This window comes from Epinephelus lanceolatus, chromosome 7 (genome assembly GCF_041903045.1).
Source record: "Epinephelus lanceolatus isolate andai-2023 chromosome 7, ASM4190304v1, whole genome shotgun sequence".
NCBI lineage: Eukaryota > Metazoa > Chordata > Actinopteri > Perciformes > Serranidae > Epinephelus > Epinephelus lanceolatus.
Genome location: NC_135740.1, coordinates 5,149,649 through 5,176,132, shown reverse-complemented (window position 1 = coordinate 5,176,132; position 26,484 = coordinate 5,149,649). Strand labels below are relative to the sequence as shown.

Genomic DNA, 26,484 nt, shown 5'->3' with positions numbered 1-26,484 from the left:
ATACAACACATAGGCTATTGCAGGCCTTATATATTCATGTAAGTTAACGTAATGTAACGCTAGTTAGCTTACAATGGAGAACTTCAAACAAAACATGCCATTCCCTAATGCCACCCAAAGCTCGGTGTACTAGCTCTGCAAACCGAACATTGTTGTTTAATCTGGAATAACCATTGAACCATTGGTGAAACTCTGCCAGATGAGTTTCACTGACCCTCCTGGGCTGGTGCTTGAAATACAGGTTGTAGCTCTGGGGTTTGTTATTTATGTGACAAAACGTTTATACACTACCTAGGTTATTTCAGGTCTTCAGTATTCATATAAGTTAAAGCTCCAGTAGGCAACATTGTTTTGGTATAACTGAGTAAAAATGTTATAATATCCTCTAAGCATAATGTAAATCAAGTGGTCTGAGACAAACAATAGGTTTCTGCACCTCTCCATGGCTCTGTGTTCAGCCTCTAAAGAATCAGTATCGTGCCAATGTGCATCAACCAATCAAAGGTCAGCTCAGACCACTGCGTTCCTATTGGCTGTTCTACTGCATATGCGCGTTCCCGTGCCGCCGGCAGAAGGGGAGAGCAAGCGGCAATGGCGAACAGTGCACCAAGTAAAATAGCTATTCCAGCATTGGATACAACTGCCTACATGGCTAAACAACCCAAAAAAAGGAAGACAGAACTCGGTTTCCCGGAGCCCTGGACGGAAGGGAAGGGTGAGGTGGGGCCGGGGCCGGCCGGAGGGCGCGAGGGTCGGCCGTGGGAGCAGAGCCGATGGCTCTCCGCGAAGAGGGAGAGCCGAGCCTTTGGGGTATGTGTGGGGCGGGTTGCTGCGCGGTGAGGGACAGCCGAGGCTCGGGAGTATGTGCAGGTCCACGAGGGAGGGATGGGGAGGGCTGCTGCACAGTGAGGGAGAGCTCCCTGAGAGGGAGAAATAGAACCAGAGATATTGGATAAAGGAGATACCCCACCGTAGGCTTATCCAATGTTAAGAAAACGGTTACTCTTCCTGTCTCCTAAGTGGGCATGGTTAGCTCTCCCTCCAATTAGAGCCTGTTCTCCCTCAACTCCCCCTCCCCACCACCGTGTTGAACAGAGGCTCTGTGGATGTCTGTGTATGCGGATCGAGAAGCAGGTGGAATGAAAATACATTCTTCCTATTACTGCAGCTTATTGTTGCACAAAGCTTGGGCATTTTTTATTTATTACTAGCGGTAAATAACTGTGAGCTAACTGTGATTTTACCACCTGTTCATCAAGATCACAAGATCTCGCGAGAACTTGTTTTCTGAGACGGACAGGGCTCAAACACAGTTAACTTTCTCTTGATCTGTGCGGATGAAAAATGCAGCTTTAGTGTCAGAATGTTGGTAAGATGTGTGGCTTGTGGAAAACGAACCCAATATTTACTTCAGTGACTAAAGGGCGAAAGAATTGACCATAAATTGTGATCACGTTAATTTTCCTCATTGACGACAATACATTCAGAGCTGCCGCAAGTCTCCTACGGGGGCGTGGCGCTGACGTCACTGAATCAGGAACTGAGCTGAGTGGGGTATCTCGCTTTATCCAATATCTCTGATAAAACCAAGTAGGATAAAATACTCGCGTGCTTGTCTGGTAGGAGGGCTCAGGGCGGAGACAAGCGAAACCTAACTCAGATAAGACTCAAAAATCAACCATTTTCAGGCTTTCTACCTACTGCAGCTTTAATGTTAGTTAGCTAATGATGGAAGAAATCAAGCAAAATGTCATAACCTAATGTTACCTGAAGCTCGGTGTACTTGCTCATTGCATGAAACCTTTGTGTTTATGCTGGAAGAACCATTGAATATCCTCTTGCTCCACAAAATAAACCACGATGGTTTGGACTATGTAAATGGAACAGTTAACAGTGGTGACAGTACAAAAAGAATACGCCAATAGTAAGAATCAAAATATATTATCTATAACTGCTGATGACATTATGTAATGTGTGTGTGTGTGTGTGTGTGTGTGTGTGTGTGTAAAAACAATCTACCTATACAAAGGCTGTGTCCTTGCCGTAGTGGTTGAAGGTTTGATTCCAACCCATTACTGACCTTGGGAATAGTTTGATTAAAAAAATCTTGGCACAAGTTTTCTGGAACTTTCAGCCACATGACAGTGCTATCATCAGCATAAGGGCCTATTTCCACATAGCTTATGTTTTTTTTAACCTGAATGGCAGCATCTTTTTTTCCAATTTGTTCCCATTGAAGAGAGAGAGCATAGACAGCTGCATGCCGCTGCCTAAAGAAAAGCAAGATTTAACGTCAATAACACTGCGTACAGTTGACAAACAGTAAATATAATTTTTATAAGTTTAGAGAGGCAGTGTAGTACCAGCAGGGTGTGTTGGAGTCTCCCTCCTGTGGTGTTCAGAGGATGAGGCACTGAAGGACTGATGTTACTCTGTGTTGTAAATTAATTGTAAACAGATTACAGATACTGATGATATTGTGTATCCAGCACATTACTTTAGAACAGTGAGCAGATAGTTTCATCACTACTTAGTAGGTGTCCATTATCAGTTTTTAACAGCCACTCCGCAGAATCAAGTATTCACCCAGATCGATTATACACCTGTAATTCTATTCTAAGGTCAAGCTCTGTAAATATTCTGGTAAGTAGACCTTGTGCTGACAATGTTTGTCACACTGACTGACACAGTTCTGAACACCAAGACCTATATTAATGTGCTAGTTCGAATACTGTATACCAGCGCTACAGCACTTGAACTTTAATATATCTGGTTTTGAACCAATTTATTGTGGGCTTGGATTATTTTCAGGTGTAGTTATTCTTATGAATGTAATTTATTAGACTATATCTTTTTTTTCTTTCTGACTTTCTTTCTAATCCTCTGCATCCAGAAAAGTATATATGTTAGATAGACCACACTCAGTGGGAAAAGAGACCTTGCCAATGTGTGGCTGGCAAGCTAATGGTTTATAATGGATTTTTTAAAAAGTAAGGACAGGTGTAACCTCTGTCCTTTAGTTGGGTGTTGGCCTATTCAGAACTCTACTGTACATTCACATCTTCACGTATCCTCCATTCATATTTGTTTGTCCTCTCCTTTCAGCTCAGTCCTGCAAACTCACATATTGAGGCAACCAGGCCCAAACAGTCAGTGTCCTGTTGCTTTAGCTGGATTTTTATTTCTTCCTTTTTCTTTTGTCTTTGTTCTTGCTGAAACCGTCTTCCTGATTTTTTTTTTTAAATCACAAATTATACACATTATGATGTCGGAAGTGTTTGCTAAATTGTGCCAATTTCATCCCAGTGAGAGGAGCACAGTGAAATCTGTCATATGAAATCAACAAAAGTGTGGCAAAGAAAATGTGGGTTCATGTAGGTCACCATCATTCAATATCAGAAGCTGCTCAAGAAAAAAGGTTTTCACTTTAATTTATTTGAAAAATACTTGTGTAAGGATGAATAGTTTCAGATTTAGCACAAATTGTGATCCAAAGCTACAATTTGTAAAACTTTTTCAGATAAAGATTCTAATGGCTTTATTGATCTCCTAACCTTTCCTCCTTGCCACCATGAGGTTGACATTTGTGTGTCACAGTGAAATGAACAGATTGTCATAAAATGTGGTTTATGCATTCATGTTCCTCTCAGGATGAGGAACCTTGGTGGTTCTCTGACTTGTCATCAAGCACCATCATGTGATCAAAATTATAACTGTCTTTGTTATGTAAAGAAAACACTCTATGGTCAATCTCCATTGCCCTATTTTGAATGTATCTTATTACACATCTGGCACCAGGAAGCCAAAACTCCACACAGTGGCTGCATAGGTTTTTGCCTGGCAAAGAAACACTTCCAATAGGCTAGATATATATGAAAACAAGGACACACACAGGGGCATCTACGTCTCTATCCAGCATCTCAAGAAATTGACATACCAAGGTCTTCTAATCTTTACACTGAACAATCTAAACCTCTTCTCTGAAGTCAAATGTCTCAATGCCCCTTTTAAGTTATTCAACAGATGATTTACTGTAACACTGATTCAACAATGTATACTGACATAATGCAATAATGTTCTACCATAATTTGGTTTATGACCATAGATCTGCTAAACTAATGACATTCGCAACATTTGTACTTTGTGTGCAGCAAATGTTAGCATGTTAAACTGAGATGGTGACCTTGTCAAAAATGTTACCTGCTAAACATCAGCACATTGGTTTTGTCATTGTGTGCATGTTAGCATGCTTGTGTAAGCATTTAGCACTGCTGTTTCAAGTACCGCTCCGTAGAGTTCTGATAGCTGTAAATTCTATGGGCCCGAGTTAAATGATCTATAGCGCATGTAATATAGCACAAATGTCCAAGTCCACCTTGCTCGTTAAACAGCGCATTATCTGTGTGCAAACTAAGGTACATCGGGAAAAGGGTTTGCATTTTGTCCCTTAAATAATAATAGGTATGTTTTTGGTGTAACGTGAATTCAACCAATTAGTGTCACCTCCCATTTCCTTTGGTTGCTAGGTGTTTCTGCATCCCGTGCACTACTACTTTACATGGCGGATTTGGCAAATTGGATAAGTGAGTGGTTTTCTGCTGAGAGTAATGCTGTAAAAGCAGTAATGTTACTGCAGCAAATATTGTGGGACATTTCCGCAGCAAAACTAAAATCTATAGATATTAACTTGACAGAGGAAACAGCTAAACTTTAGCCTCTGAAATAATAAATGAAGTTATGCTGCTCTTCATTTGTAAATGTGCACAGCATCTCTGCAATGGGGAATTGGACAACAGCTCTGGAGCTTTGCTCTGCTCTCTGCTATGTTCACATTTTAGATAATGTCATTAATATTTTCACTCACTCGTAACCTATCTGTGCATCCCTGTGTGTATTGACTCTGACAGGAATGAGTCCTAAAACCCAAAAATGAGTTAGCATTTTAGAGCTTTCGGTTCCCTCGTCTCAAAGTCAGTGGGTTTTTTATTTGGTTATGAACCTCAAATAAGGTCTGTGGTTAACTAGTCTGAGTGGGCGGAAGTTCACTGCATAGATCAGCCTCTCATTGGGCGGAACGAGCCACCCGGTTGTGTAGCAGTTTTCAACCGTTTTCAACACGTCCTTTACTAACTTTTGCTGTGTTTGATCTTGCGGGGATGTAGCCATTTTTCTGCCATGGTTCGTGGCACCGCCCAGAACGATTGTGATTGGTTGAAAGAAATAAAAAAAGCCGGGGTGTTTTTTTTCTCCAATCTTAAAGTGAGAGTCGGCCCAGCCAGACATTTCTTTTCTTGAGAAAGGTCTGGTGAGCAAGACTAGTGGTTAACACAAGTGTGAGGGATTTTCATGTTTTGTTCTGCGACATAAAATACCTAAATAAATAACCCACTGTGAACATCATCACGCCAACCACAGCGTTACAGTCTTGTTATGGCGCTGACATTTGTCATGTGACCGTAGTGTAGTTTGTTTATAGCCTAACGTAAGCTTTTTTCTTCTGGTGATTGAATTCAGACTTCAATAAACATGGAAGTGGTGTTCATTTGAGAAGATATTCTTGCTGAACAAAATGTGTAAGGATCATAAACACTGTTTACCACAGAGCTTATTTTTGGGAATAATCCAAAGGAAAAATCCCATACGCTTTTTGACAAGGGAACCAGAGCAAAGCTAACTTCTGCATTGGCCCACAGAACAACGTCTTCCCTGGCAGACTCTATAAAGCAGAGCGTACACACGTGAACCTACCTATGTGAGCACATCTTACTATTGGAATAATGCACACATTAAATGCAGGAAAATACGTGTCACTCACCCTTTAGACCAGGTTTTTGTTGATTAATGCCTCAAAATAGCAACATGCCAGTACTGTGTCTGACTACACCACGTTTTAAGACCTACACATGCATGGACACACAAGTCCATTTACTGCTTAAACAACATAAATGTTGGCCATTAAAATGATACCTGAGTCGGTCTGAAACTAGCAATGACAGTTGCACTGCGCACTGTGCACTGGATGTAAGACAGGGCCCTTAGTTCAGTTTCCTTATTGATAATACTGGCTTCAGTTTGACAAGCATGTATGTTACATATATGTCTAATTAACGCTACATGTTAGCGCATTGTATGAGTGTTCTTTAATCTGCATCTAGTGCATCAGTAAAACAAGTCTCTACAGGGCTGAGCCGAATACTCAAATGAAACGAGTATCCAGTACAGATAATGTAGTTCTAATAACAGCAGTTCTTCTAATAGTTTTTAGTTAAAACATACGAAAGACTACTATACATAGAATATTGGCAAAAACTAAACTGAGATTACACCTCTCTCACAGTCTCTCACTGTTCTCATACAGACAAACACAGCTATGGAGGAATCTGCCCTAATAAGGCGTCAAAACTTTACTAAACATCCCTTCTCAGTCACCTGTCTCCATGTCCTCCACCCTGCCTGTCTCCTCTCTGTTGTTGTGTTGTTCTTATTCATTGTCCTCGCTGTAACATTCTGCCTGCCTCGTGTGATTTAACCAAATCTGATGCAAAGTGGAAGTTCTCTAGAAGCCTCTCTATCTCCCTCGTGCTATCTCTCTTCCAACCCTGTATGAAAGGCGTACCAAAGCTGATCTGAAGGCTCTCAAATTGATACTTAAATCTCCCCAAATCATAGAAGGCTCAGGACGAGGAATTTTTAATCTCCACCCACCCGCAGGCCAGAGCTCACTCTGCCATAACAAGCATATCTCCCTCTCTCTCTCATTGCCTGTCTGTGACTCTCAATCCCCCAGCTTATCTTTTATCTGTCGCTGTGGATTTTCTTTGTCATAATCTAACCTCCATTGTTTTCAGGAAGCATTTTGAGGATGACAGTGTGCAGGAGCGAGCCAAGATCAACATCGGTTAACATAAGCAAAAAGTACAAAGGACAGCAGCCGTGTAGTCCATAGTTTGGCACCTAGTCTATGTCAGCCATATGACATGCACAGATCTCTCAAACAGTTGCACAGCCAGATGAGTTTCTGTATTTTTGGTGTCCAACTGAAAGTCTTGTTCATTTTTTGTAATGACAGCGTATGGTAACCAGAATTTTGATCACTTTCAATGCTTTGGATAGACATAAAACTGTCTTGGTTGAATTATCAGCACAAACCATGAGCATGTAAGAAATACTGAGTCCCGAGACACATCCATTGCAGAACACAAAATACTCTTGTGTGCAATGATGATGGTAAGTGAAATCTGATGATACATTGTGCAGTTTGAATTAGTTTACTTCTGGAGTGTTGATCAGTGTAAATTCTGTAACCATAGCTTGTACATTTGTTCCCGATTGCAATATGAAGCATTCTGAATAAGTGTCAGCTCTGATTTGCTCCTCTGATTGGTGTCTTTGCCATAGAAACAGTGACTGAGATTGACAGATGCCATGTTGTATTTAGACAGGCTGTTCTCATATCTCGTATGTTTTCCTACAAAAGGTAATGCACACACATCCGTGTATATCCCACATTACAATGAGCCAGTGAGTCATGCATAACCCAAGCAGGCTGCGATCACGTGTCCCGATGGAAGCAAACAAGGAAGCCATCCCAAGTGGTCTGTAAGGGGGTAGGTTGGAGTGGTGGATGGGTCATAAAACACCATGACTTTCCCTGGGGACTTTCCCTAGGAGATGGGTGTTCAGTACGGTGTGAACTCTGAGCCATTTCAAGGTACATCCTCATCATGTTTCTTTTCTTACACCTAACCACAATAACTTTACTTGCCTAAACCTAACTTCTTTAACTTATCATTAAGGCAGTAACATCATTTGTGGGGTGCTATAACCCTATATCATAGGATATGATTCAAACTATTGTGTGTGCATTTTTGTAGGATACCATACGAAGCGTTCTATGGGGATACATTGATTTAACGCCATTTGCCATAAAAACTGATGGAATACAGAATCTACAGCCATGCTAGCGGCTCCTTGAGGATGTACTTAGGCACAGTTGTGCTTTGACCTTAATGCTAATGCTAGCATGCTAATATGGTAATTTTGGTAGGCACCTATGAACAACTTTGTCATTATTGTGATGAGGACTTGTTTATTTATCAGAGTAAAATGAGTTGAAACTGATTTTCACCAGTTTTTAAAAAGGGACTATTAAAGGAGGATGTTTATATAAAATGTGGCCAAAGCTTCAGATATTGAAGTGAATTTATGTAAAAGTAATCCCTGTGAGCAAAAACAGGCTTAGCCTTTAGACTGTTCTGAAAACTCCCTTCCATCGTGTTTTTTCTACTTTCGAGACAAACTGACGTCAATTTGTGATAGATTTCTTTGTATGGTCATTAGCTCCAGGCATGCCAGTCCAAGTGTTTACATTATGTAGCTTACACTGTCACATGAAGCTACATGCTAACATCAGAAAGACAAGCAAACTTGGCTGCAGATGTTATTAATTCCTACATGATTGTGGATCATATTGCTAATGGAACATGTCTGGTGGGCCTCCGTTCATCCCTATGAAAGGTGCTCAGTGGCTCATGAAGCCAGAATCGTGTCCACAGTATGAACTGATTACCCAGATGATCAGTGCTGCTTCCGTATCAGTGGGCCCATAGAGCAGGCGCACCAGAGACCTATGGCTGCTGAGTACGGCCAAGTGGTTGACTTCTGCCAGCCAAGCAACTGACTTCTGGTTTACCCCTTCTTTAACTCAAATGGGAATAAAATCATTTAATCTTGCAGCTCTTTTAGACTTTTCAAATGCTATTGGACCAAATGGTTTAAATCTTGACAACAGAATGAGTCATTCTGCGGTGAAACGCTCAAAAAAAATGTATCCCCTGATTTCACAGATGTCTCTCTCCCAGTGTTAGTCAATGGGAAAAAGCCTTTTTGGGCCCAATGGCATGATAGACCCTGGAAATTGCAGTACCTCTGTTTGACCACTGCAAAAATTGGCTTAAAAGCATGATGCACTTTCTGGGGGCCTGGTCCGGAGGGGGCTTAAGGAGATACGCGCAAAAATGAAGCATATCACACAGAGGGTAAATACAGATGTTTTTTTAACATTAAAGCATGTAAACATATTCTTGTAGAAACCTTAAATACAAGTGTGAACCTAAAAATGAGCAAAATGGGTCCCCTTCAATGTTCAACCAAATCAAAACATTGTTGTGTTTGGTCCAAGTGGCAACCTCCAGGGCTGAAAAGGAAGCTGAGAAGGATGTGCCAAAAAGTGCAGTTCTTTGAATTGTCACTTGAGACTGATTCCAGAACAACTTAACAGCAGAAATAAACATGTTTACAGCCTGGTGCAAAATCGTTTTCAAATGACAGGCTGTCTGCAGATAGTGTCCTCGGCTTTTCAGTCAGATCCACCCTTTGCTCCTCCACAGCTCCACCCTCTTACCCAAAAATGATCACTTCTGGCTCCAAAAACCAAGATGGCAGAGGCTGAAATGCTGATCTCAAGGCTTCAAAACAGGAATCCACAAGCCAATGGTTGATGTCATGGTACCCGCGTCCATTCTTTTTACAGTCTATGGTTAGGTGACAAGCAAAGCTCAGGGAAGCTTAAAGTAATAGAATAAAAGAGAGTGAAAAATGGGAGAAAAACATAAATGGACACTTCATTCTGTATCAGAAATGTCTCAAAGTAAAAAAGTTACAGAATGGTCACTGTGAAAGTGATATTTTTATGCCTGCATGTGCTAACATTCTAATTGCTTCTGTTGGACAAACAAGGAGGAAGACAAAAAAAGCCTGCCAGCATGCCACTTTGTGATGTAATGTGTAAAATTTTAACTGTGTGTGTGTGTGTGTGTGTGTGTGTGTGTGTAGTTTTATGTTTCATTTAAACATAAAACTAGGCATTTATGTCAGAAACACAACTAGTAATAAACTGTAAGTGAGGTTTTAAAGGAGGAGTAATCATCTCAGAGCATTTCACCGATTTGAGTTCTTCATAAAATGTGCTTGTTCATTTTTGTTAAGCTCACACTGGTGGAACATCTTTAATGGCACACAGTGACCTAATACTCCAGGGTGGAATGTATGCATAGCTTAATGCCACATTTTGTTTTGCACATGGTTATTAAAAGCATATTTGGTGTTGCTTGTTTTTACATCGGCTATAAAAAGACGCTTTCTCGACTTCCCGGGGCCGCTGGCAAGTTGACTCGCTTGGAAAGGATCAAGCATGAGAAAGAGATGAGGAGTTTGCATCATTCCTTTAATCTGAGTTTTCGGAGGGGGTTGGAGAGAAAGCAAGAGGGGGTGAGGAGAGAATGAGCCAACAACAAAGAGAGAAAATGACAGGGAAGAAAAGACGAGGGGAGACAAAACAAGAGAATAACAAAGGGGGAAAAAATACTTAACAGTTCTAAACTGAGTGTGGAGAGACACTCAAATATAAGAGCATTCATCCTCAGACAGGACACACACCGAGTGCAAATACACTAATAATACACACCACACATGCCCTGCCTCATCTACTCATCTAAACTTAAAAAAAAAAAAAAAAAAAAAGAATTTATTCCTCCGAGCTTGCAGTTGGTTTTCTTTTATTAAGTAGATGAATATTGTGTTTTTCTGCTGGGATAATATTGGAACACGACTGTTTTCTCTCTGTGCGCCACAGTGTTCATAAAATACAAATATCAAACCAATACATCAGCCAAGATCCCCCCGTCCGTCCCTTCTTCCTCCTCTCTCCCACCCAGATGTCGCCCCTGAGCAGCAGCATATTGATTCGACTTGTGAGCTCCTAAGTTAAGAAACAGATGGGTCTCAAAGAGGACACTGACAGGCGTCAGCGGAGATGGCGATCAAAGCGACAGAGTGACAAAGGCGACATCCAGCAGTATCCAGTCACTGTGCACGGTTGGAGGGCAGACAAACATGATGCCATTCTCGATCTGGCACTCTTTACTCTGCCTGTCTGTGTTGTCACTAACAGCCAACAGCAGGCACGGTGTTATAGTCTTCAAAGTTTGAATACATAACATTTGCTGAATTCAAGTGCACAAAGTAGTTCATTGTATCTCAGTTAACCCCAGGTTATCCCTGTTTTTTGTGCCATAGCATATGGTGCGTTTAAAAAGGTACCCTGCAGAGTTTTAGGCTGACATTATTGTCTTTGAAAAGCTGTGGCTCTTCAATTTTTTTGGTACCAACCATGCCAGCATAGCTTGTTGAAAAGGGGGACACATAATGCTTCAAAGTTGGGCTAAATTTTGTTGAGGGAACAAGTGGCATGGCCATTTTCAGAGGGGTCCCTTTTATCTCTTGCCTCTAGATATATGAAAGTGGATTCTATAAGTACCCTTAAACTTAACTGACTTGCTCCAGGTTAATGTTTTGTTCCTGACAATAACTGTACTTCTACAAATTAAGCTTGTATATTTAGCCCCTTTTACACTACCTGTTCTTTATAAAAGGTAATTTTGCAGAATGAGGGGGGCAGAGTTGTCTTGCCAGGACCGGACCAGGGATGGGATGGATGTGACATTCTGACGGCCTGTTATGTGTGACTGGCAGATTTAAACAGTAGCTGGTACCAGTTAGTAGCTAAATTTAAAAACAAACAAATTGGCGAAACAATGAGGTCCAGGAGCTCGTTACCGTCCGAGCAGAAGATGAGATCAACCACTACACGACAAAGATGGTAAATGATTGTTATTGCCATGTCAATGTCATTATAATTATTTATAAAGCACTGCTGTGTATATTATATGCCAAACTAAAGGCCAACATTGTGATGTTACGTCATGCACTTCAAGCCTTTTTTGCTTCCGCATTGCTGGCATGCTGTGTGAAACAGGCTCTTTTCACAAATCTTTGGTATGTTTTCCTACAAAAAGCAATGTAACCAAATTCACACATATCCCACGCATTTTGAAATGCTGTGATTATGTGACCAATGCACTGACAGGAGTAAATAAGGAAGCAGTCCCAAGTGCTTGTAAGGAGGCAGGTTGGGGTGGTGGATGGGTCACAAAAAAACAGACTTTCACTCATGTCCTCACCAGGTTTCCTAAACCTAACTTCAGAAACTTTACTTGCCTAAACCTCATCTCCATAACATTGCATTAACTACGTAACTGTATGTTAAGGATGTAACGTCATTCGTAGGGTGTCATACGAACCATCCTATGAGAATACTTTGCCTAAAATCACATACTGTAGCGGCATGATGCTGCTGTTGCTTGGTTCTGTGTAAAAATGCAAATGAGGCAAAAAGAAAGGACTTTATGGTTGCTCTATACAGCGATCTCTGTGTGAAAACTGTTTTCGTCTTTTTAAGGAGACAGAAAACCAGCCTATTTGAAGAACAATCACCTAACGTGCATACATAATGTTAACTGTACTGGTGCTAGTCTATGCACATAAAATAATAAGTAATATTGATTGTAAGAAACCAAAGTATATCAGTATGTGTTTCATTAACTCTCATAGCCTATATAATTAATAGCACAACTGAATTCCTAAAATTCCATTACGACTTTTGGTTTTGGTCTGTCACCCAAAGATTTTCAGTAACCCCCTCTTGTCACCCCTGTGAAAAGTTTTTAGAGGCACCACTGTTCTAGTAGCACAGTAGTGCGATGCTTTGATGACGAAATCCTTGATCACCTGACCCAGAAATCGATCTAGACTGCCCATCTTGTAGGACGTCTTAGTACATTAATGTGCTTGGAGGAGTCAAGGAGAGAGGAGGCTTTCAGAGGGGAGCGAGGATACACGAATGCAGCCTTCGCGGAAGTCTTTTAATGACGACTCTTCACGATCTGTTATTTCCCTCATCAAATTTTATTATGGATACAATCAAATTCAGAGAGTCTGTCTGTCAGCAAGAAACGCTTATACATCACTGACCGTCGTTGGGAGCTTTGCCCGATTAAGTGAGTATTCCCTTATGCGACTTGGGTGTAAGCAGGCAATGGTGCTGTGAAGGAGTGACTGCCGGCTGTCTCTTATAACACGTTGCCTGTGAACGTGTGGACTTCGGGCATGGAGGAGTGGAGCTACAGTGTAGTGACGCCATATTGGCTGGAGCCTGCTGCCAGATACCTCGCAAGACTGAGGTAAGGACAGTTGATTGTTTTTTTGGGTTTTTTTTTTTTTAAGATTTTTTTCTGGGCTTTTGCCTTTAATGGATAGGACAGTGTGTGAAATGGGGAGACAGAGAGAGAGCGGGGACTGACACGCAGCAAAGGGCCACAGGCTGGACCCGAACCCGCGACCGCTGCAGCAAGGCAACGCCTCTGCACATGGGGCGCCGGCACCACCCACCATGCCACCGACGCCCCAGTTGATTGTTTTTAATCCTTGAGCTGCTTCCCTGGACATTTAAAAACATTTTTATGTGTGTGTTTTATATTTATTATAACAATATTGCATTGTTTTTCAGTAAAGAGTATTAAATATTTGAACTCATTGTTTTTTATGGTCCTATCAACACCACCAGTTGGTTTTTAGTAGCTGAAACTATTTTAATTCTTGTAATAATTTTTTTAAACTTAAGCTGGCATCCTTGGTTATTTCAGTATTGGTATACCCTATCCCCGCTTACACAAGCACAACTAGAAATGCAAGGTGTTGAGTCTTTGGTGTGTGGACCATGTGGAAGTCTCTAAGCACACCTACTATCTAGGTTTATGACAATAATGCAAAGTGTAGAAAAGCTGGGTGAAGTAGAATATAAATTGGAGGGTGTGTTGATTTATAAATATGCGCTCAGCCAGTTACATCATGATTGTATTGCCACCCCTAGTACTCTCACAACTAACTACTACCAATACAAGTACCTTTACTACAATATTAGTACCACTATGAATTACCAAAAACTCCATACTGAAAGCTACTCCCAAAGTGCTACATATTGAGCCATCAAAAAGACAAAGTGTTGTTTTTATTTAATTAAACCATATATCTTATCATGGATACAAAAACTATAGACAGTTTTAGCAGCAGATTTGTGTCAAGTGACCCAATGAATATTATTTATTTATTTTTTTTCCTTAAACATATAAAGGGATTCCAATGAGCAGGAACTCAGACACTGTACAGAATAAGACACACACTCTGAGCATTGTATGCCATGTTCTGAGCCTCTTGTGATTTGTCCAGTCAATCAATCAGGCAATCAGCCTGTCTGACTGTCAGCCCAGTCACGGCAGTGGCTCAGTAAAGCAGAGCAGATAAGAGCGAGTCCCTGCGGACGAGCAGAAAAACACTGCTGTCACTGCAATCATTCCAACAGTGTGAACTTGGCTCCAGTGACCACAGCCTGGCCACGGGGGCACCCACTAGAGAGCAGGCTGGGTGGATGGCTGGTGGAGAGGGGTTAGTCTGGGAGGAAGTGTCTTGTGCCGTAGGAGATGCCTTTCTGGGAGCAGCTGGTGCCCTGGCAGGATTAGATACAGAGGAGAGGCCACGCTGACAGAGAAAGATGGAGGGCATCAAACACCCACACAGTCATCCCTCCCTCCTCCTCCCCTCTCCCTCGCTCAGGGTAAACAATTCAATAAAAACTGTGCCAGAGATAGCAGTGATGCCCACTATGATGCCAAGGCCAGCGCCCTCCAACCATCTGATATTGACAAAACACCCGGCTCACACTGAGAGCAGATTTCATGGAGATGCTCGGTGGGTTGGCTCTGTGTAAATGCACATCGAGGGGAACATTCACAGTGAGGGAGGGTTGCATCAGTTTGAAACAGGCGAATGCTATATTTTTGTACATAAGTGTTGAGGAACATGAATATAAGATGTTTCTCCATCATGAAGGGATCACAACTACTGTATGTCAGTTGTAATTGTTGATTACAAATAGAAAGGTCAGCCTTAGATAAAGCAACTAAAACTAACTGGTTATAATTAGTATTACATTTTACAGAAAATGAGACCTCTTGTTATGAGTGAAATATAAAACATCTGTCACTCATCTACATCAGGATACTGCCCTGTCCCACTGCCCAGGATAGATGTGTGACTTTATCACATTTGCACCCAAAATCAACACATGCTGGCTACACACTTTGACCTCTTCCTCTACCCGTATGGTGTGTACAGTGTGTGCTACAGGTGTAAACTGATGCATCATATTACAGGATGCTATGTGAGGTGGCTTTTTGTTTTGTTTAATTTATTTATTTATTTATTTATGTTAGACACAGCATTAAACACACAGGTCTCAGAATAACACTGATGACAGTGAGCAGCAGCAGCAGTCCAATATAAAAAAAATCTCTAAATTAAATGCAAATTCTGAAGAACAAAAATACAGACATACACACAGACACACACATATATTCTTTCACAGCAAATGTTGATGTATGCAATTAATTTAGAACAATTAATCAGAGCATGTAAGCATGCAATTAATATATTTTTTTTTTTTTTACTTAATTGACAGCTGTTCCAGAAAACTGAAATATAAAATACATATATATATATATATATATATATATATATATATATATATATATATATATATATATATATATATATATGTATGTGTGTGTGTGTGTGTGTGTGTGGACCCTTAAGTAAGCTCCATAATGCTGCTAGCCAACCTCAGAATGAGTGAAACTGCAAAAGCAAGAGTCATACCAGCTCAGACGTCGGCCGAGTCAACAAGGTACGTGTTACGTGTTGGGGTACCAGAGCAACCTGATGAGAAATGGGCTACTGGAAAAAGACATAGATGGACCAGAGCAGAGAATATAGGACTGCTACCTTACAAGTTACTCCAGCCGGGCTGCTACATGCAGAGGATGTGGGATATATGGATGCTTCAAAACCCAACATCTAGGCTGAGAAAGTTACAACTCCTATCCAAGGGTTCCAACATCAACAAACGGCAACTGCTCTGGCAACTTCAGATTGATGAGGTTCAACAAACGCTACGGCAAGGGGGAGCAATAATTGAGAAGAATCAGTGGATATACACCACAGCAACAATGATGCTAGAGATGCTTGGCTACAAGATGAACACCATGAACCACAAAGAGTGTAACCCTCCATGGAGAAGGAGGCTGGAGGCCAAGATCAAGGTGACACAGAGAGAGGTTAGTCAACTCTCAGAACTACAGAAAGGTGTGGGGAAGAAAGGGATACCTCGGAAGTACAACAAACTGTTTGTACCTGAGGCACTGAAGACTGCCAAGCAAGGGCTCACAGCTCTTGCTACCCGCCTAAAGAGATACCCAAGAGAAGAAGAGGCCAGGAGAACAAATAGGATGTTCTCCACGAAACCATCCATAGTGTACTCTCAGTGGCAAGGTAACAACATGAGAATAGATCCAGCCAGGGCTGAAACTGAACAATACTGGAAGAGCATATGGGAGAAGGAGGCACCACATAACACCGATACTAAGTGACTAGTGGATCTAAGAGCAGACCACAGCAATCTCCCAGAACAAGAGCCAGTTACCATTACAGCGACATCCAAGACAGAGTGTCAGGTATGAAGAGCTGGACAGCACCAGGCCCTGACTTGATCTACACCTACTGGCTAAAGAAACTGACTGCACTCCATGAATGGCAGCACAAATGTACCAGTTACTGAAGGATGGGACCCATCCAGAGCGGTTGACCCAGGGACGGACAGTCCTCATCATGAAGGATCCCCAAAAGGGCGTAGTCCCATCCAACTACCGGCCAATAACCTGCCACTGCACAAAATGGAAGCTCCTGTCCGGCATCATAGTGGCTAAGATGAATAGGCACAACTGGCCCAATACAAGAGCAAGGCCCAGAAAGTAACTGGTAGTAACAACAGTGGAGCCAAGCACTAGCTACTGCTAGACAGAACAGTCACCCAAGACTGCAAGACCAGGCAGACCAACCTGTGCACCACCTGGATCAACTACAAGAATGCCTGCAACTCAGTGTCACACACATGGATACTGGAATGCTTGGAATTGTACAACATCAACAGGACACTAAGAGCCTTCTTCAATAACTCAATGGGGCTGTGGAAAATGACTCTGGAGGCCACATCAAAGCCAATTGCACAAGTAACCATCAAGTACGGCATTTATCAAGGTGAAGCACTGTCTCTGCTACTGTTCTGCATAGGATTGAACCCCCTCAGCCAACTCATCACAACTCATCGAATACCAGTTCCAAAGTGGAGCTACCATCAGTTACCTCCTCTACATGGATGACATCGAGCTGTATGCCAGGAATGAACGAGACATCCACTCACTGATCCACCTCACCTGGATCTACATTTGGATTAGATAAGAGTGGTTGGATAGTGTCAAAGACAGGGAAAATGATCAAGGCCAAGGGAGTTCTACCGAAAGGCAGCATTGCAGATGTTCAGGACAGCTACAAATACCTTGGGGTCCAGCAGGTAAATGGGAACCATGAGGAGGCTGCAAGGAAGTAAGCCACAGCCAAATAACTACAAAGAGTAAGGCAGGTCCTGAAAAGTCGGCTGAACGGAAAGAACAAGGTCAAAACCATCAACACATAAGCCCTGCCAGTCATCATCTGCACAATTTACAATCACTGTTACAATCACTTGTAATCTCTGAGCAAAGTTCTTTTTTTGTCAAATATAAAACAATTACAGTGAAGCAGCTGTTGGCAAAGCAATTCTCTGCGGTCAAAATGCTCCGAAGCAATGTTCATATAATGAGGAAAAATAAGAATCAAGTGACTGCATGTTGCTATCTGTTTTTTGGTGGCCACCGCAGTCTTTACATCTGTAGTATGCATCACCTGCAGGAGGTGACAGGTAAAGAGGCTTAATGGGGTGGTTACCTGAGTATGCACAGAATAAAGCAGTACTCTAACTCTCCAAACAATGTTTGGTGTTAAAGGGGCTCTAAGCAAAATTCAGATCATATGAGTTAGCTGTTGTCAACATGAAGGTGGCTGAGCAGACGGCTAGCAGCTAAGAATGCCAACTCCATAAATAGTGCTAAATAATGGCAATGCTAATGGTGTTAATCAGGGGGGGAATCAAAGGATGGGAGCTTTGCTTCTGTGATGATGCCATCAGTGGTAACTGCTGTATCAACACGATGAGCTAGTCAGTGGGATACACAAACTAGGACTCACACGCACTAACATTCATGCACGTCTACCCCAACAAACAACAGAGAAGCTCAGATTACAATGCAAACAGCGGTAGAGTGACTTTATTCTCTGCTCAGGATGCCATTACTCCACTATATCCTTACATAGAAAATAGTAGTTTGCTACTATATTAGTGCTCTGAGTGTTGCATACAGAACCCTGAAGAAGAAGAACACTGCAACATCCAAATTAGATTCCTGAGGTCAACAAGAGGCAACCTTCAGGGCAGAAAAATTAAGCCAATGTGGAAGTGCCAAGAAACTGCAGTTTGCAGCACAAATGAATGAATGACATCACAGTGGCTACGTCCTTTATTTTTATACAGTCTGTGGAGGTCAGTGGTGGAATAACTACTCAAAGCACCAATACAATAATGATAATATTTCCTTTTAAAAAATGCAGTCAGAAAGTCCTGCATTCAATATCCCACTTAAGTAAGTAAAACTACAGCAGTATTATCAATAAAATATATATAAGGACCAGTCAGGACAAAAAAGTTCTGATGCACAAGTCTGTTATCAATTTTTGGATATTTTCCTTGTTTTGTTTTTGTAAAATGATTGATCATTTTACCTCTTTGGACCTCAAACTGTAGTTTAAATTAAAACTGAAATGTGACAAGGGGTACCAACCATAGACTGTAAAGATGGATGACATGACAGCTCCCCAAAAGTGAAGCCAAAACATATTGATTCACCCTGGTTGCTGGTTGCAGTATAGGTCATAAACCCCACCCCATCCATGTAAGCAGATGGGACATGGGCCAAACTAAAAGATCTAAGAATACATCAAATACATTTTACAACCCACAAGATGGGTCCTTTCATGTTAAATAGTTTTCATCACACTGCCGTTTTTTCAAGTATTCGTTTTTCTGATTGCAAACACTTTGGCTCCAGACGACATCATTTGTGTAAGCTGGCAGTGGTCGTATCCAAGATCTTTTGGCTTCACTTATGTATAGTGGGAGTGGGTGGAGACGCATCAATCATCTTTTATACAGTCTATGGTCCTAACCAGTCACAAGAAACTTGTGATCTGTGGGAACCACAGATTTGATTATAACTATATTTCATTAGATTAATGTTTTGATTGATTGATTGATTGATTGGTTGATTGATTGATTGATTGATTGATTGATTGATTGAGTGACTGACTGACTCTTTATTGTCAGGACAGGTCTGAAATTTAATTTGCATCTCAGTAGTTCCATTTGCAACATTATTGTTTTGACAGGATAAAGTGACGTTGTGGTATGTTGGGTGCCAAAATCCTCGAGTGCCATAACTCTTTCTCTCTCTGATCCACTGTCTTGTCGAAGCTAGATCAAATTAATGATTCATAATTGACATATTAATTGAAGCTTAATATTTTAAACAAGTCATATTTATACTGGTTTAAATTAAAAAAAAAAAAGATTGTATTTCCTTATCTTTGCTGAGCAACAGTTTTGTGTGAAAGGAATTAAATGCCTGGCCCAAATATAAGCCTGTTGATATCAGTGACTTAAGAAAATAATAACCCGGGCCACCGATTGAAGTTTTATGGTATTTTACTCACGTCATCAAAGTAATGTAACTTATTGCATTGGATTACTTTTCAATTGCTTTCTTAACAGATGTTTTAAAGTGGGCAATAACACTAAAAGTCCTCAACACATAAGTGTATAAATGTTGTAATTAGATTTGTCCCAATGGCTTTTTTTTCTGTCTGAAAATATGCAAAAAAAAAAAAAAAACAGAATTGTTTTATGCAACATATAAACTTTTTATCAAAATAATTTAGTCATATGTAACTTATTTGTAATCACCAACATTTTAATTAGTAACTAGAATTTTATTACATATTTTCTTCTCAGTAAATGTAATTGATAAAAGCAACATTTATTTTCTAATTTCATTATGTAACTCTATTACAACTAGTTACTGGGCGCATCAGTAGCTCAGTCCCTTGGGGCTTGGCTTGGGAACCGAGGGATCATACATTCAAGTCCCAATACAGACCAAGTATGGCACATGGACATGTTGATCAAGGCACTGAACTTCCAACTGTTTGAGGCGCCTGTCCCAGGCAGCCCCCTTGCTCTGACATCTCACATTCAATGCATGTATGGGTCCTGTTTGTGCATGTGTGTGTATTTCAGGCCTGTGTGTATAAGACAACACAGTAAAAAAGAAATTGAATTTCCCCTCATGATTGATAAAGTATATCTTCTACTTCTACTCCAAAACACTGATCTTGAGTTAATGTAGCCTACTTGATTACTTTTCATCATACTTGTGCTATTATGTTTTCTGCCTGCTGATGTGCACTGCTGCACTCGTCCTACACGCTCGAAGTATATATGGTCAGGAAATTGAAGAGCTGGTTTTCTGCACAGTTTTTGATAACCATTTGGCCTTGGGTTGGATAGCAAATCATATCATGTCAAAGGGCTAAACACACAATTCATTGGTGTTAATGTCAAAGTCAAGTTTTTCATGTCTTTGTCAAGTCTGAAGTCAACAGATTCCTGACTCATGAGCTCAAGCAGCTCATCCAGGCATCAGTCTTTTAAATGGTCTCCACAGCCTGTAAGCAGGTGAAAATGCGTCAGTTTACACGTTTAATAGGAACTCGATCAATTCTTGTATTTAGTTTTTACATGAGATCCCTGCACATGCTCACCTGTTCATCAGACCAACATGAACTGTTTTTCTTCAACTTTAAAGAATGAGCAGTGCTGCTCTGGCTGAAATCCATCTAGATGGTGTCCTTTCTGTTGATTACCACAATTTCACAGTTCATGTGAAAGTCATCTAAAAACCAATTAAAACAGGTTCACGCTACATTCCTCCTCATTTCCACAGATCACAGGGAACTGCCAGCAGAATTAAAAGGTAAGATCTGGTAATTACCTCCAAACCGGCCAAAAAATTTCAGATCTATTATGTGATTTCTCCACTGGGCTTATCACAGCCTTATCAGACTGCAGGCTGATTACCAAGCAAAACCCTGTGATGAAAAATTAGGAAGAAATAGCTAAATGGAGTGTAAAATAACAGAAAACAGCATACACACACACTGAGACATACCAGCGCCCCTCAGGTACTGAGGTGATTGTGGATTCTGGATAAAAACTCCCCAGGGCACCCTCCTTCTCCTGGCAGCAACAGACGGATAGTAAGATGAAAGGACGGATGGATGTGTGGCGAAATGAAAGGGGGAAAGAGTAGATGAAAGAGAGGTCAAGTGTGAGAGATGGAGCGACAGGTTTTCATCATATTTTTTTTGAGGGTGGGGGATTAATGGCCTGTCACCTCACAGCCCTGATTAGCCTGGTTTACTCTGCTCATTTACAATTGGTGATAGCACTTCATGGGTGAGTTGGTCACATCTGGTGGCCATGAGAAGATAAAGGGATGGAGGAAACCACAGACTAAGATGAAGGCATAGAGTCAGCAGCCCACTGACAAAAATGAAGGGAACTGTGTCAACTTGAAAAGATTTGCCTTGACTTTGTGGGTTTACAGGAAAGCTTGATGTGTAGAGGATAGGTTGCTGGTGAGTGATACACTGTATTTAGCCCACACTGACAGCAAAAAAAAAAAAAGGAATTCATTCACCTATAAAACAGTTTAGAACAAACTGAAGTACCGGCAGCCCAGTCACCAGAGCAAAATATTGGCATTGTGCATTTCTGCAAACCACAAACATGTTACATTTGTACGTTACTTACGTATCATATCAGCGCTTTTTAAGAGATATAGTATGAGAGCTGTATTTGTCATCAAGAGGTGGAGGGGACAGTTGATGGTGTGAAACCTAGGCAAGACACGATGCAGACTTTTGTTTGGTTTTTTTCCACAACCTGTCACTGTTTTTTTCCGCTAAGGATAGTGCCAAGACAAGCGGTTGTTTTTTTTAAGGAGACAATGGCACGGAACCTGGGTATTTTAATCCAAAACTGGATCTTTTCATAACCATAACCATTTGTGCCTGAATAGCATTTTCTTTCTGGTGATGTGGTTGAGTATTAATGTTTATAAACCACAAATCATGGTTACATTATTATCATTTGTTTTTTTGTTTTTTTTTCATAGCCCAGGCCATCAGCTCTATCAGTAATTCAGTAATGATAATGTTGTACTCACCAAAATACTTGCCAAGATCTCAGGACATGACAACATCTTGAAAATAAGTAGAACAGGGCAACAAGCACAAGCTGTCAGACAGTCAGACCAACCAGGTCTCGCACTGAAGTTGCCAAAAACAGTCGCTTGGTCAGTGGCTTCCAGCATCAGACACTGACAAATAAAGCCTTCCTTTCACTTTGGCATGATACGTGGCTGGTCGCCGTTATTGTTTAATGGGGGCAGGAGGGGTAGCAGATGGGTCCAACAACCATTTACTTTCACCTGGGAGGCTGGTGATCACTTCCCGTATGATTGTAAAGCCAAAACCTGTTATTTTCTTTTGTCCTAAACCCAACCACGTGCTTTTGTTGCCTAAACCTAACCATGTGTGTGCACTGGCAAAATGTAACCACATGCATTTGTTACTGAAGGAGGAAGACGTCAATTTGCAGTGTTGTACTGACATAGTGTGTACATGTTAATGGTAGGGTCTGGAGGATTTTCAAAAAACAAAACAAAATATAGACATATACAAATAAAATCCTGCTTAATCATCACCTATGGGTTTCTACTCATGTGTGGTGGTGACTCTGTCTGCAGAGCTCCTGCCCTCTGCCTGTATTTTGATGTTTTTGTGAGCTCGGACCACTTCTAGGTGGAGATTTCCCCAGCCAATGAGAGAGCGCAGGTGCCGTGCCCGAGCGTGTCTGAGCGTGCACCAGTGCGAGCGTGCCTGAACCTCTTCCGTGAAGCCTTCTTCCGTACCTCCGGCCTCCATACACCCGGGAGAAATAGCAGATACAGACGTACCCACTAGGGCATTAACAGAAAAGTTGATTTATCGACGTCAGTGGCACAAGTCGACACCCCCCGGGAGGAGTCGACAAGTCGTGTGTTTTTCCCTCTCTCTCTCTCTCTCTCTCTGTGCTTGTGTACGGAATGCAATCGCTGCCTCTGAACGTACGTGGAACGGACTCAGCGGAGGTCCGCGCGGACTCAAAGCGGATGTCTGCAAGCCCTGTGCGCATAAAGCTTAGATTTTACGACCGCACAGACTTCGCTCCGCGCACCAGTGACTGCTCGGCATGTATTTTTCACATCATGGGGATTTTTCACAGACATTTTTATAGGAAACTACAACGCGGAAGTGCGCTCGACTATGAAAGCCCGAATGACTGCAGACATTCCTCGTGGAGTCCACTCTGCTAATAGTACACCCGAGTATGTTCGGGCCATGAGAGTGACAGACACACATCACGTCAGTGTGATGACATCATCAAATGACTTGTCGACTTGACTTAGACTTTACTGACAGAGAAGTCGACCTGAAAAAAATCAAAGTCGTTAATGCCCTAGTACCCACGAAGAAAAGGAAATTCAATGTGAGTGAGGCAAAATGCTGAAACGATAAAGCACGGGCCAAAACTCGTGTGAATATCGGGGTGGCTTTCACCCGCTTTCGAGCATTGAAGGAGAGGCTTGGCATGTACAGCGACGCTGAGTTAGCCTGCTTTCTGTTGGACAGGTAAATCCCAAATACAGGCCGGTTAGCTTGTGCTAGTTTGCTAATTTATCAACTTTTCCATTACAGCAACTGTAATTCCTACATTAACAGGGACATTTTTTGCTATGGGCAACGTGGGCGACCGCCCAGGGTGCAATCTATGTGAGGGCGAGAAAAAAAAAAAAAAAAAAAAAACTCGCCAGTTTTCTAGACTACCACTCATTTCCACGTCAAGTTAGTGGAGTGGGCGCTGGGGTGCCCCTATTATCACATTTCAACCAGCAGCAGAAAGGAAAGGCGAATCCTGACGGTTGTGGGTTGAACGGGGGTCACAGACAGAATATGGCGAAGGCTCATAGTGCTCTGCAGCGCAAGATAATGGCTTACCGGCGACAGAGACGTCCAACTCCAGATCCAGTATTTTCCTCTTTCATTGGTGTCATGACTGTTCAGTAGTACCTGGACAACCGCGCCGTGGCGGCACACAGGTATGTGACGTGTCAGAGGAGAAACAAGCCGTTCACATTTCTCTCTTTGTGGCTGGTAACAGTCCACAAACCTCACCGCACTTTAGGGACTGTTCTTTACTTGTCAGGGGAGGAGGGTGGCTGGTTGATTTTTATTTTATTTATTTATTTTATTTTGATCCCCCCTATGTTAATCACTTACTGATGCTGTTTTTTAAGCATGAATAAATCAGTAAGTAATTTATTCCTTTGAAATATCATTGATGTATTATAGAAAAGTGATTTATCTTTTTATAAATGACAAAAGGCACATCTGCCTCATTTTTGCTGTGGTATCGTGATACTACTCAGAACCGTGATACTTTCACTGGTATCGTACCGTGGGTCCCAATTTTGGTACTGTGACCGCCTCTGCCTACGTAGTTTATTGTGGAGACTAATTCTGACTATCAACCGATGCAAATAACTTTACGTTTAGCTAATATATGGCTTGATGTAGTATGAGGATTGAGCTTTGAATCATTTTGTGTAATATACAAGTCACATCGGGTTATTGTAGCATTCCCAAAACGATTTTGTAAGGTGACTGTAGGAGACAGCCAGCAGAAGTTTTGTTAATTTGTGCATTCACGTCTGTAATCACAAATATAGTTATGCAACTTGCATGCATACTTTGAAGCAGCACAATGTCTGGCCGCAAACCTTGTTTTGCTAACTTGCAGGCCTGTTCCTGAATGCTAAGTATGAACATAACTGTTTGTAGTGCATTTTATTTATGTCGCTGAAGAACTGATACAACATACATGTTTTCCTCCCGTCTTTCCCATAGCTATGAGAAGGGCCCCCCAACTTCAACACCCCAAAAGCATCTCTCTGTTTTCCCTCTGCCTTTATCCCCCATTAAACCTGGACTGTCTAATATGTAAGTCAGCTAATATATATCTATGTAACTGCAGTATTCATTGCTTATGAGCTATTTTCTATTTATGTTTTCTGCGATTGCCTGTCAGCTCTTACCTAATAAAAGTACACTGACAGAAAGACATAATGAATGGATGAAACTACTTTTCTCCATAAGGGAAATTTGTTACCACAGATGTAATTAGAGGATAAGTAAGATTGAAAAAATAGATAAATAAAAACATACCTCTGTGAAATATGACATACGTACAGTAGCAACACAGATACTGTATGTATTATTTTACTGAAAGATTGCCCTAGAGAAAGAACAATCTAAAATTTCATTGAGCGAAGGATAAATGTTCAAAAATTATGATGATAAAGAAGAGCAGGACGACTGTCCGATAATGCTCCTGTCATTTACATGTATGTTTTTTTTTAAACAGACAAACGAGCGACATAGAGCCTCTTCCACCTTCAAGTGCAGAGGAAGGGGAACCAATGGAGTTCTTGGAAAAAAGGTTGGCTTAGTTTTAATTTTGCTCGCATGCATTACTATGTCCAGATATTACAGTTACTAACCACAAACTGTTTCATCCCTTTAGTCTCTCTCATATTCATCATGTATCTGAAGCAAACTGTGTTATGTATATAGGATTTGTTGGTCGAACGAAGTCACGCTAACTGCTGATGAGGGACGAGATCTGGAGGAAGAAGATGGTGGTGAGGTCTCCTCTGATGATGACTATGTGCCTCCTATTGCTTTGAGGTTTGTTTCTACATTATGACTTATCTTACTCTCTAAATATCACTGTGATGTAATGTTCATAGAGAGGCATTTCACTTGTGTCAAAACAGGACAGGTGGTGCTCTCCAGGCAGCTCAGGTAAACCTGGATGTATTACCAGCTGTCGGGCTGGATGACACAGTCTATGGCACTGATGACCCTGAAGACGCAGCTGAACAAGTCCCAGTCACAGATGCAAAAGAGGCCCAGTATGATGACATCATAGGTCAGCCAGCCTACATTGCATACCAGAGCAGTTTGAAGACACTCTGTTCATTCGTTGTGCTGCCAATTGATAAGTGTCCTATCAAAGACTGTGTCAGCCAACCACCCTTTGAGGTCAACATCTCCTCAAGAGGTTCAGCAGACATTATCGATTGGGTAGTTTTTTTTTTGTTTTTATCTAGCCTGCAATAACTCTAAAGAGTAAAATATACACTTATTTGCAAAGCTTGCATTGTGGCATTTACATTGTACTGATTTCATTTTGTTCTATTATTTCATTTACTTTATCTAAGTGTACTTCCTATATATAATGTTACAGGTCTGTTCAGAAGGACACACTGTCTGGACATGGAATTCCCAACCTAAACTGAAATACAGTATGCAGGCAGGAGATTT

The 26,484-nt window shown here is 41.3% G+C and overlaps 1 pseudogene; it reads left to right on the top strand.

The window, feature by feature from the left end:
• The first annotated feature begins 648 nt into the window (after positions 1-648).
• Positions 649-16,796, top strand: LOC144463927 (uncharacterized; annotated as a pseudogene).
• The last annotated feature ends 9,688 nt before the right edge of the window (positions 16,797-26,484 follow it).